This window comes from Panulirus ornatus, chromosome 67 (assembly GCF_036320965.1).
Source record: "Panulirus ornatus isolate Po-2019 chromosome 67, ASM3632096v1, whole genome shotgun sequence".
Lineage (NCBI taxonomy): Eukaryota > Metazoa > Arthropoda > Malacostraca > Decapoda > Palinuridae > Panulirus > Panulirus ornatus.
In genome coordinates, this window is record NC_092290.1 from 3,239,780 (window position 1) to 3,251,816 (window position 12,037).

Consider the following 12,037-nt stretch of genomic DNA (forward strand, 5'->3'; position numbering starts at 1 on the left):
CCTCGCTAACGAGGTAAACTGCGATCAAACTATTATATATATATATACAGTTGGCGTGAGCCTTTGACTTAACCCTTAAAGGTCAGGTCAAAGTGACAGGCAATTATACAACTCCCGGTACGTACCGTCGTGCTCAAGGGTCGTATGCTCAGGGGTCGTACCATCGTACTCAAGGGTCGTACCGTCGTGTTCTACGCACTGGGAAGAACATAACCATTAGGACCTCTGAATTTCTCAGGGGTGTCACAGATGTCAGCACAAACCAGTTCTTCAAGAACAATAGGATGATGAACACGAGTCCCACAACTTGCAACAGACAACAGGATGTTCATCAAAAGTAATGTTATGAAAACCGCGAGGAAGACGTCACGAATACAACATTTAGCGGAAATAAGAACTTGAACAGTGATGATGTGAACACTGAATAAGAGGAACAGGAGTAAAATGAAATATGGTCTACAGATGTAACACCACGTGTAAAAAAAAAACGACCTCTATTGCCGTGAAAACGTAACTACATACGAGTAATGAAACTCACAGACACGTACACTCATTTACCTGTTAGTATATACATGTGCGGACACCTAACAGGTACGAACGGTAATCTAAATTGTGTAATTACGACGAAAAAGACAGTCTCGTAACATTTGCCAGCTTTTTTTTTTTTGTACCTTGAGAGAGAGAAACTATTGTTTAGCATTACGTTGACACAAAGCAGATGTCACGACCTCTGCTCCCTCTCTCATCACCTTGACTTGTTTCTCACCTTGTTTCTTACGCCATTCTCCCGCCCTTGTGGTCTGCTGTGGTCTGTTAGGTTGTGAACCACACAAAGGAAACCTCCCCTTCCCAGACCGTACGTACCCATCTTGGCGACAGAATATTCAAGGACTTCCCATGTACGTTATTCAGTTGCTTTTCTACTTCGATCTGGGGTATGGAATCAGATGCACTGCTCTTATTATTCAAAACTGGTAAATAGTCAGCTCTTGTAGTCGAGGCTATTACGCATGCCAATTAGTAGGAGTTTGTCGATGGTTTGCACAACACCAGAATTACGTGATGTAATCTAGGAAAAAAAATAATGCTGGGAGGGGCCATTTCATAACAGGTATTCACAAACATTTTGCTCAAATTTGTAAATATGCTGTATACATCACAAGCAAAGTCTGCTCGATTCATATCCTTGACTAAGTGGTACGAAAAGCAACCTTTGTCATATATCGATGTTGTAGCTTGAATGTTATTTAAGGCCAAGTGGGGACAAAGGCTTGCCTTGTCTGTATAGACACAGTCCTTAAACTGTTATGACAATACGACCCTCGACTTCAGCCGTACGACGACACCCGAGCTAGACGGTACGACCCTTGAGTACGACGGTGTATAATCCACGATTATAACAAGCGTGACTTATGACCCACGTCTTAAAGGGTCAGGTCAAAGGCCAGGTCATCATACTCACGGGTCGTACCTACACAAATCACACAATTGTACGTACTAATTATTCACATCACAGTGATTCGCACATTTGTCTGTAGCTATATATATCCAAGCAGGTCTATGTACAGAAAACTTCACTGCAAAAGGCATATACACGAGCTGGAGTAATGCAATTTCCACAGTAATATATATATATATATATATATATATATATATATATATACACACATTTCCTACTCGTTACATCAGTGAAACAAGCGAAAACATCTGTTTCCCTAAAAGAATTACCGACAAATAGTTAATTTAGAGAAATTAGTGTTAACTTTCTGAGCGTAATAGAATAACTTATTTACAAAAGGAAGAATATAAAATGATTTTCCTGGAAAGCAAGAACAGAGCGACAACTCAAGCTATATATAACTGCAAACTACAGCTGGGAACGAGGCAATTAAGTCGAGGGAGCGAGCGCGCTCGTAGGCTGGTAGAACCATCGCTATACAATAGGCAACGAGGCAATTAAGGCAATCTTCAAGGGAACAAGGCCATTCACGTGTACGGGCAGAGCTCCCGCACACCATACATGCTGGCGGTGGTGGCCGTCCGTGGCCGAGAAAGCCCACAGCGCCGGCTGGTCCGTGGTGGTGGTCCGTGGGTCAACCCGGCCTCACCGCAAGAATCCGTGGCCAGCGACGCGCGACGTGCTGCAGACGACGACTTCCCGGTCACCTCCCCTCCTCCCCGGTACTGTACTATCGGATGGTCGGACTGGTGGAGGGATGGTCGACTGGTAGAGGGATGGCCCTGACGTAAAGCCGATGCCTCGACCATATCGTGCAAGCGAGGAGCCCAGGCTGGATGTCTGCAGGGTGAGGTCATCTCCAGTCCAAGACAAGGTCGTCCGCCACACGACATGGGGTCAGCTCCACCCACCTCCCTCAACCTTGAACTTCAGAGCTGGTCGAGTCTTAAGCTGCCCCACCCCTCCCTCCCCGCTCCCCCGCCATAACTTAAAGGTTCTTCAGACTTCAGTTGGACGTGGCTGAATCCTCCATTTGGCTACTTCAGACTACAGTAGTTACTCCCAGAACCAATGAAACTGGCTGGGTGGTGCCTATTTACCAACCAACCAACATTACTCCCTACCTACTTACTCCCTACCTACTTACCAACCAACCAACCAACCTTACTCCCTACCTACTTAACCAACCAACCAACCAAATAACCTTACGGCCCACCTACTGAACTACCTTCCTACCTACTTACATGACCTCATCACTCTACATCATGCTACAGAAATTGGATATGTCTCCGAATATAACACCACAGGTATACATCATGTACGACAATGTTCCACCAGCTTGCCGAGTGTTTAATACGACCGTGTCAAGCGGGTGGGTTAATGTGCGCGTCAGTTATATATAGAGACTGGTATGTTTGCTTATAATCTATACAGAATACGATGTTCCCTCTGATTTATATAGCACATCATGCTCCTTATAGTAATTTGTATAAAAAAACATATATATATATATATATATATATATAAGCAGGTATTTATGTAAATATACACATGTAGGTATATAAGAATATATACATATAGGTATATATATATATATGTAAAGAAGCTTCATAACTTCAGTTAGGGTACAGAGTATATAACCTTGCCTCTGGGCAACACCCACGAACGCTGTCATGCAAGTAATTACACGTAGCGGAAATGATTACGGCTCAAGTGATTACCAGGTGAAGCTTGTGGTTCCTCCCCCTCCCACCACCCGGGTTACAGTAAGGGGAGTGGATGGAACACGACCCAGGGCTACAGGCGCTACATAGACCTACGGAAAGAAGGAAGAACTACAGTAGTTCCGCCAGGAAGCACTCTCCTGGTTAATGTATGACGAGATAGACAAAGGAATAGACAGGCAAACAGAGAGAGGAATTTCCTCCTTCCTGTGCTACACAGACTTTCCAGGACGCCTTACTCTACCCATCACCTATTCCAGATGGCTCCGTGTGGGGAGCATCTGGTCCCTGGAAAGAAAATCTGGAAATTTTTCCAGCACACGGAACCGTTAAGCTGGTGAAGAAGAGCGAGAGGCATATAGATCATTTCACACGGATGGCAAACCATAAACAAATATTATACAAATTGATGACATTTTGGTATTGCAAATTGAGATACTGGAAGATGTATGGAAATACGAGTCGCCGAGGAAGGCCATTTGCTTCGCTGTGATGGTATTTCAACACCCAACACTGGAAACTGAATCAAGCCATCAACACTAGGATTTTTTTGGGTGGCTGCAAGCCTACTTTAGCCTCCTCGTAAGAGGCCTCACCCCAGAGGCCTAAATGTATATATATACATCTACATGTGCTCAGCGGTGTCGGCGCTATGATCCACTGGAGGTCGGTGACCGAAAATCCACTCGGCGGTACGAGCCAAGTGGGATTGAGTCCGGAACTGGAAATATTAGGTCGGCGATGAAAAGTGTGTGTGTATGTATGTATGTATGTACGTCGGTGTGTGTACGGGTCGATGTGTGTGTTTAAGTGTGTGTGTGTGTGTGTGTGTGCATGCAAGTATGTATGTATGTATTGTGTGTGTGTGTTTGTAAGAGTGTGTGTGTGTGTGTGTAAATAAGTATGTATGTATTGTGTGTGTGTGTGTGTGTGTGTGTGTGTGTGTGTGTGTGTGTGTGTGTAAGCGTGTCTGTGATCTTTTCGCCTTTTCCCCTTTCGTATATACGACTATTTTTCTTGCTTTTGTCATTTCTTGTTTCTTTTCACTGTTCGGTGTTCTCAATTTCAACACCGTTCTTTCTTCAGAGTTTGTTTATTCTTCTTGTCTGCTCTTATTCCGTACTCTGTTCTTCATTCTCCTATCTCTTCTTCGTTCTATTTACAGTCTGAACTACGAAGCCCCAGGTCGTGGGCAACCCTCGGGAGATGATGTATACTGGGAATTTTACGAAACGGGTGGAAAGAATTGAAAAAAAAAAATAGTGTAATTATCCCAACGAGCTCGTTGCGCAAAGTACATAACAGCCTAATTGGGCAGTTATTGAGTTTGGTGATTGCTGTATAAGCTTGCAGCGATGAAAGGGGGAGGGGTACGGGGGGGGGTTATTTTTTCCCCAAGGCTGCGAAAGCTTTGGATGGGGGGGGGGGGGGGTCGGTGTGGGGGAGGGAAGGATATTAGCCAGCCAGACATCCTCATTAAACATGTGGCATTATGTGGGTGTGTGTGTGTTGCACAACATTGCAATATGTGGGTGTGTGTGTGTGTGTTGCACAACATTGCAATATGTGGGTGTGTGTGTGTGTGTTGAACAACAGTGCAGTATGTGGGAAAGTGCGTTGAACAACAGTGCAGTATGTGGGAAAGTGGGTTGCACAGATATGTGGAAGAATACCATCAATAGTGGGAACAGAGGGCGTGGAATGGAAGGGCGTGGGTTAGGTGGTCTTGATATGGCACTGCCTGGGTTACGGTGGGTGTCATGGGTTACACCATTTCAATGGAACATCTCATTCGTGACCCCCCCCCCCCCCCCCCCCAGGTTTCGTGATGGCATTACACGCAACTACCATCATGAATGGGGACGAAATCGTGCCTTTGTTGGCACTCGCGTCGATGAGCAAGGCTCTCACAGAGGCACGAATCTTCTCATAACCCTCTTCCGCCAAGTAACGGCGGGTTCGATCCCAACCAAGACGAAAAATCGGGTTGAACCTCCTTCCCACGCTTGGGAAATTCTTTTAACACCCCTAAAACAATATGTTTACAGGCTTTCCTCTTTTTTCCCCTACTCCAAACCGATACCTTTGAGTAATTCCATTAAGTTAATGGGAGGGAAGAGAACTTAATAGGTTGCCACGTAATAACGTAATCTAAGGCTCTTGAAATCTTTCTGAATAAGCGTTGGAGAATGAGAGTCTAAAGCCTCCAGAATAGAGAGGAAATTGTTACTGGGAGCTCGCAGAGTCAGTGAATACCGACCGCCTCATGTGCATGGCCTCACAGACACGACTACACACACACACACACACACACACACACACAGGGTACAACTGACAGTGTCGCCTGTCTCTCGGGACTGATGTAGCAACACAATCCTACCCACACCTGGTGACTGGGAGGGGTTTATGCACTTTAAACCCCCCGGCTCACCACCCTCTTCCCCCTGTGAGGCTCAGACGTGATACATACCCTGGAGTTCCCGCCCTGACAACCTCATGACTGTTGAGAGAGAGTTTTTAAAAGTGGACCATCCGCTTACTTCCTGACCTAAGCACACACACACACACACACCGCTAAGCCAGCCTCAGGTGGCTCACAGTTGGTAAAAAAACTCGTTTGCAACGTGTTTATCATCTAGTCTTCCGCCTTCCTACGCACGTGGCTGCACACAGCCTCGACAGATAGCGGGAAGTGGCGAGGAGGTAAATAATGAGCGATTACTGCACTGTTGCCGGGCTTCGAACCAGTGGGTTTTGAAAACTAGTAGCGTTAAATACCCAAAAATGTCAATACCCAATTTGTTTCGACCACCGTTACGTCTTGCCTGGGTCTCTCCAATACGTTACGTCTTGCCTGGGTCTCTCCAACAATTCGCAGTCCCTGTTCCTTCGCACTTCCTTCATGAACTTCGACATGATCAGCAAAGGTATGCAAGTATGATTCTTACTATTCTGGCAATTCATTTTACGCCAGAGAAACAGCAGCGGTCCCAACACTAAACCCTGAGGAACTTCACTGTTCACCCTCGTACAACTTGCCAAGCTTCGCTAATTTGACGTGCGTCCATTTGTTCGTTCATCATGACACGGGTCTTTATCTATTCATGTATTCATGGCTGTCTAGCTACATAGTGTGTGTGTGTGTGTGTGTGTGTGTGTGTGTGTGTGTGTGTGTGTGTGTGTGTGTGTGTGCGTGTCTGTGTTGTGCGGGGCCACGAGCCATCTGACCCACTGAACTTCCAGCCCGTTAACGCGGCCACCTCCCACCACTAAGGGGGGGGGACCCCCGCCCCCCCATCTCATCCATCCTCCTCGTGGGGTCGGTGGGGGTACGACACTATCCACCCTCAGAGGCCTGTCTGTCTTGCTCTATCCCCTCAAAAAAAACCCCCAGCTTCCCCTCACTCACATCCCCCCTAAACCCACCTTATGCCACTCTTAAGACTCCAGGTCTCTCCCCAGACACACCTCGCCCCATTTTCTTTCCCGCTGCACCACCACACGCTGACGTCACACTCCCACCACAACCTACATGCTCCTCGTATTAGTACTATATCGGTACACGTCCTCCTCCCAGTGTGTTTGGTCACAACGTCTCGCTCCAAAAGTCCATCCTTTCCCTGTTACTGATGGTAGCGCAGCCTTGAAGATACAGAACTAAATCAAAGATATTAAAATGCGAATAGATTGATGAAAAACCACGAATTATAATATCTATAATTATATAACCCTCGAAAACCCTTCTTCAGGGGTTTCTGTACCTTCCATCGCTGCGCTAACATTAGTAGCAGGGAAAGGATGGACCCTTTTTGGAGTGAGAATTACTTTGACGAGACAACTTTCGTAAATGGACAAGGAAACAGCCTCGCCGAAGTTGACTATCATGCTATGTAACCACAGGCAGGAGTAGTCCGGTAACACATCTATCATTTATTCATTAGTATGTGCAAATTCATTTGGCATTAAGTGGACATTTATTCTCTGGGGAAAAAAAAAAATCTTCAAACGCTTGCTGATACGTGCCATCATTAAACTCGTAACCTGAGAGAGAGAGAGAGAGAGAGAGAGAGAGAGAGAGAGAGAGAGAGAGAGATGTTAAAAGCTCTAGGAAGGTCAGTGAGTGATGCAGGTGGCAGTAAGGATGGATGTCGGTAGGTACTTTAGGAAGCTGCGGGGTTAATGTTAGTAGGTTCTGAGGACTTGCTAGAATCAGTCAATAGAATATCTTCAAACAATAGAATATCTTAACAGACGAAATCTACGCTACGTACAAAAAGGCTTTCTGCTCGGTAGATCAGAATTTTTACTTTAAGGAAATGATCTTTTTTCCTTGAGTTTGGCCCAGGGAGGACCGCACAGAATAACAGAGTTGAGTCTCTAACTTCTTTAAGGCCTGAGCAGATACGTTCAAAGCATTTACAAGTTATACTCCCGTTTGTAACATCTTTTGTATTCCTGTGTATAGCTCAGGTCCTCCTTTCACGGGGCTTCACGGGTGAACTCCACACAGGAGCAGGAAAATAATGGACTCCTTTGTAGTGGGAATCTCCATGACGAGACTGTACTCCTTCCCGTCCACCACTGATACAGTTGTTGGTCATTTGTGTGAAGATCCACAGTCTCTGGCCGTCGTCAACCACACAGTGATATTCTCTCTGGTCTTAAGCGAGAGGTATTCCACACTCACCACATCGCTTGGGTGGGTCACCTGTCAACTCACCCTCCACAGACGGGTGGAACTCCTGGTGTGTGACGCGAGTGACGGGGTGCACCACTCCACGATTCCTCAGTCCTCCAGTGACAAATGAAGTTCCATGCACGACGCGTCTGCCGACGGGAGACCCAGCAGCATCCGGAACTCTGTCGGCTGCCATCAACAGCCTGGCGTTCCTTTTTGCGACGGGATAAAAATAGTCAACCAGGGTAAGACGGTTGACTGGCTTGGGTAGACGTCGTGGGAATCATTCCTCTGACGTGTCTGGCGTGAGAAGGCCATATGATAAGACCTCTCTAGGGACAAGCAGGATACGTATAGACCCTTCCACACACACACAGGTGGAGAGGTCCTCCCGCCACATGACCCACGCAAAAGAGGACATCAAGAAGGACGTCTTCAGTGTCCTTATCGGCCGTGGCGACATCAGACTTCCGTGATGCTTAGTTTCTTGTGATGAGGATTCGTCACCCTCTCGTAGCCGGCCATGTCGAACTCCACGCCAAACGGTATGAAGGTCCGACCTTATCCCACCACCCCTGCATCGTGAGTGAGTGTGTATACTCGACCCACACACTGCGGAACCCGTGCACTCCGTTCGTTTGTGTGTGTGTGCTCTTAACCAACACAATGGCGAACTCTTGCACCCCGTGTGTGTGTGTGTGTGTGTGTGTGTGTGTGTAACCTCTTCCTAACACCGGAACAAGCGCCCTCAAAGCCTTAATTGGTACCAAATAGTTGGGGAAAAAAAAATTGCCAGAATAATAGCAACCTTTTGTTTAGAGATCAAAACGTCCCACGAACAGCATAAGGGTGAACCTCAAAGTCGGTAATGTATAGGAAAAATACCTTATAGTAAATATGGCATAATGTTGCTTAGCATTATATGGCCTCGGGATATATATATTTACCCTGGAATTATTCATGTTGAAACGATTTGAAATCTATCGTTTCAGATTGACACTGCAAAAGAAAAAAAAAGTTTCCCTTTATGGAAATTCCATTTGTTGAATGAACCTTCATTCGTGTTGCATGAGCCTTCACTAGTCGAGAACGAAACTTCATCCTTCTTGAATGAAGCTTCACCAGTTTCGAAGGAAGTCCGATTCATCCTGGAGGAGCAAGTTTCAATAACACGCCTCGAATACCTCCAAATCTCTCTCTGACAAGAGTCAGACTTTTTCAAAACGTTTTACAGAGAGGTATAGAGTCTGGTAAAGGGGGAGGGATGGAGCGTGGTATGTTGCTGTATAGCCTTCAACCCCAACCCTCACCCCACCAACCTCATAATGGCACACATTGTGCCCGATGACGAATACTGGCAACGGTTTGATGGAAAATGGGAGGCAATTTTTTATGTAAAAAAAAAAAGGTCGACCCTAAATGGGGGGGGGCAAGACTGCCTTATATATTCGAGACACGAAAACTCACTTTAAAAGTTGCTGGACAACCGAACAATCTTCACAAAAATATGACGTAATGGAAAGAGAAAAAGTTGCTAATGTGAAAGGTTTTCTCAGTGTTGAACTTGAATATTTTATATCTTTCGCGGGTTAAGTTTTAATTGCAAGGACGAGAAAGAAAGCATTCACAAAAAATATATAAGTTTTTCAACACTTAAGTGCTATCTGCAGATGGCGCCCTAGCTACGTCTTAGTTGTATATCAACCGACGTATATTTCTTTCTTGCGTCTCCCCTACTGATGTGATTACACGAAAGTGCACTTGGGAACTTATGTTCCATTTCCCCGTGGATTCGTGGGAATCAATATATATTGCCTGCAACTTTTTTTGGTATATCTTTTTTTTTTGCTAAGGAACGTTGTGACAGTCACAAATATGAATTTGGAGAATAGATCTAATAAAACCTTATAACCAGCGAGGTAATTAGAGGACTCGTGGACAGATACACTCCAACCAGATGCACTCAAGTGCGTGTGTGTAACATGAACTACAGACTTATCTCTCAGCCTAAGCAAAACCCGGGATAATTATAATTTGCACAGGTGCTTTTAAAGTGCGTTTATATTAATCAAATACTGACGAAAAATAAATGATATTCGAACTCGCGAGAAGATAATGACTCGCGGTGTTTCTCCTGGCCAGTAAATGAACACCTCTGCTAATTAACAAGTAATGAGACTATTTCTTTCTAATTCTAGGCAGAAAACCAATTATACTTTTTACGATTGTGAAAGAACTCGAGTTACAGATATTACACCCACACATTCACGCCCACAATGACTTTGGGTCAGCACTGGAGGGGTTGAAATCGTGACCCTGCCGCGTTTGGCCCACAGCCAATCCCAGCTGTTCATCCTCCCCCATGAGCAATGTCGATAAATGGGTAACCTGGCTTAGTGTGGGGTGTGTACATGTGCGTATATATAGAAATAAGAGAAATGTAAACATTCCCCCCCCCCCCCCCCCAAACACAAATGGTGACCACATAGGCCTACACAATATAGACGCACAGACAAACTTCACAAATTGGTAAACACAGACATACAGGCACGTACATATATAGAAAGACAGGAGGAGATATAGACAGACTTACTTGTACAGACACATGAAAGGGTAGACAGACGTGTGGGGTAGGTTTGCCCATGTGACAGACATACGATTTATCCCCCGTCATTGGAACCAGCGTTTGGACAGTCCCTCTGTCTACCAACAGCCTCGTCCGGTGGTTCAAGCCGTTCGCGTAGACATCAATACAAGGAACCCATAATCTGGATCCGGATTAGGACGACTGGGAACGTTCCGGTAGACAAATTATCCGCAATTCGGGCCAGATGGGTTCAATTACGTACCAGGAAACTGGAAGAGAAGAAGAGATGTCGGGATTTCTCAGGTGGGATATGGGAGGAATAGATCTATTACGACGTCTGAAAAAAATAATCATCGTTTTTGTTCACTCCTAAAATATCGTTCGATGGCGAGTAGCCGAGAATGACTGGTGTTACTGATGTACTGGGAGAGGGAATACCATACTGGGTCTTTTAATGGGTTTGTGGATGGATAAATGGAACACACGCGCAAGGGGTCCTACGTGCGTAAAACTCCCTCCCCATATAGTACAAATAGGTAATTACACCCAGCTTAGGCTAGTTTGTGTGCGTGTCAATCACACAGAAGTAAAGACACTATACAAGGTTAAGAGCCGGGAGCAGCACGAGTATAGAACTCGCCCTGTAACACAAACTAGTAATCATAGACAATGGTCGTTTACTGTTGTCTCAGATGGGGTGAAGGAGGGGGGGGTGTCTGGGGTGGGAGGGAGTGTAAACACAGAGGACAGTGTATGAGGGGAGGAGGGTATACCCTCCTAAGCAATATCTAACCACCACAATTACATAAATGTGCCAGAGAGTCAAAACAGATGTTAAAATGCAGGTATGATTACCACTCGACCGAAGGTGAAAAAAAATTATATAAATATAATCAAGTCTGTTTCATTATTGTAACACGATGAAATAAAACTGAATAACCTCGGTGTGACAAATTACGTAGTATATCACCACAATATAGTCTTACGTAATGTGTTGGTGGCAAGTCATTTGGACTTACGTCAACGTAATCACTGATCCAATTTGTAAAAGGCCTGAGAGCGGTGGTTAAGTGTGTGCGTGTGTGTGTCATACAGTAACTCGCATGTCTAAAACCAATAATATATAAATATATAACATATTAGATGCAATATATAGACAAAAACCTACCACAAGTATAGACATCTTTTTGTCCAATCCTCATGACTAAGGCGTCCCATACACGAACCCCCGATTGGCTGCGGACGAATCGACCACGAAGACACATCCTGAGGACAGACGCAGGTCATGCCACCATGACAACTGGCGGGACACTGGCGAGCATACCCTTCTGTCAACCAGATAGCCAGCGAGGGAGCTCCGGGCACACCGAGTAAACAAGCTCGTTTGTCGGTGCGGTCGTTTGCCCTCGTTCGCCTCTCAAACAGCTCGGGAAAACCAGTGTCAAAGTTATTTTAAGCTTCAGGGTAAAGCTGTCGAGTGGGAAATATATATGGGAAGCCGTAAGCCAGAATATTTAACACACACACACGCACAGCTGGGCACCGAAAGCCCTCCCTGACAATTCTACATCACCACTTGTGCAAGAGAA

General features: G+C 45.5%; 1 protein-coding gene and 1 long non-coding RNA gene across 3 annotated transcripts in view; one reads left to right on the forward strand and one right to left on the reverse strand.

Annotated features, from left to right (window-relative positions):
- The window catches only part of LOC139747100 (uncharacterized), a 46,674-nt gene extending 34,924 nt beyond the window's left edge, over positions 1 to 11,750 (reverse strand). Inside the window, exons 1-2 of the long non-coding RNA XR_011712313.1 lie at positions 11,617 to 11,750; positions 10,455 to 10,717 (exon numbers count right to left, since the gene is read on the reverse strand). This is a non-coding gene — a long non-coding RNA (uncharacterized lncRNA). The remainder of the gene's footprint in view (positions 1 to 10,454; positions 10,718 to 11,616) is intronic.
- LOC139747093 (uncharacterized) overlaps positions 1 to 12,037 on the forward strand; it is a 54,865-nt gene that overhangs the window by 18,304 nt on the left and 24,524 nt on the right. The window lies entirely within an intron of this gene.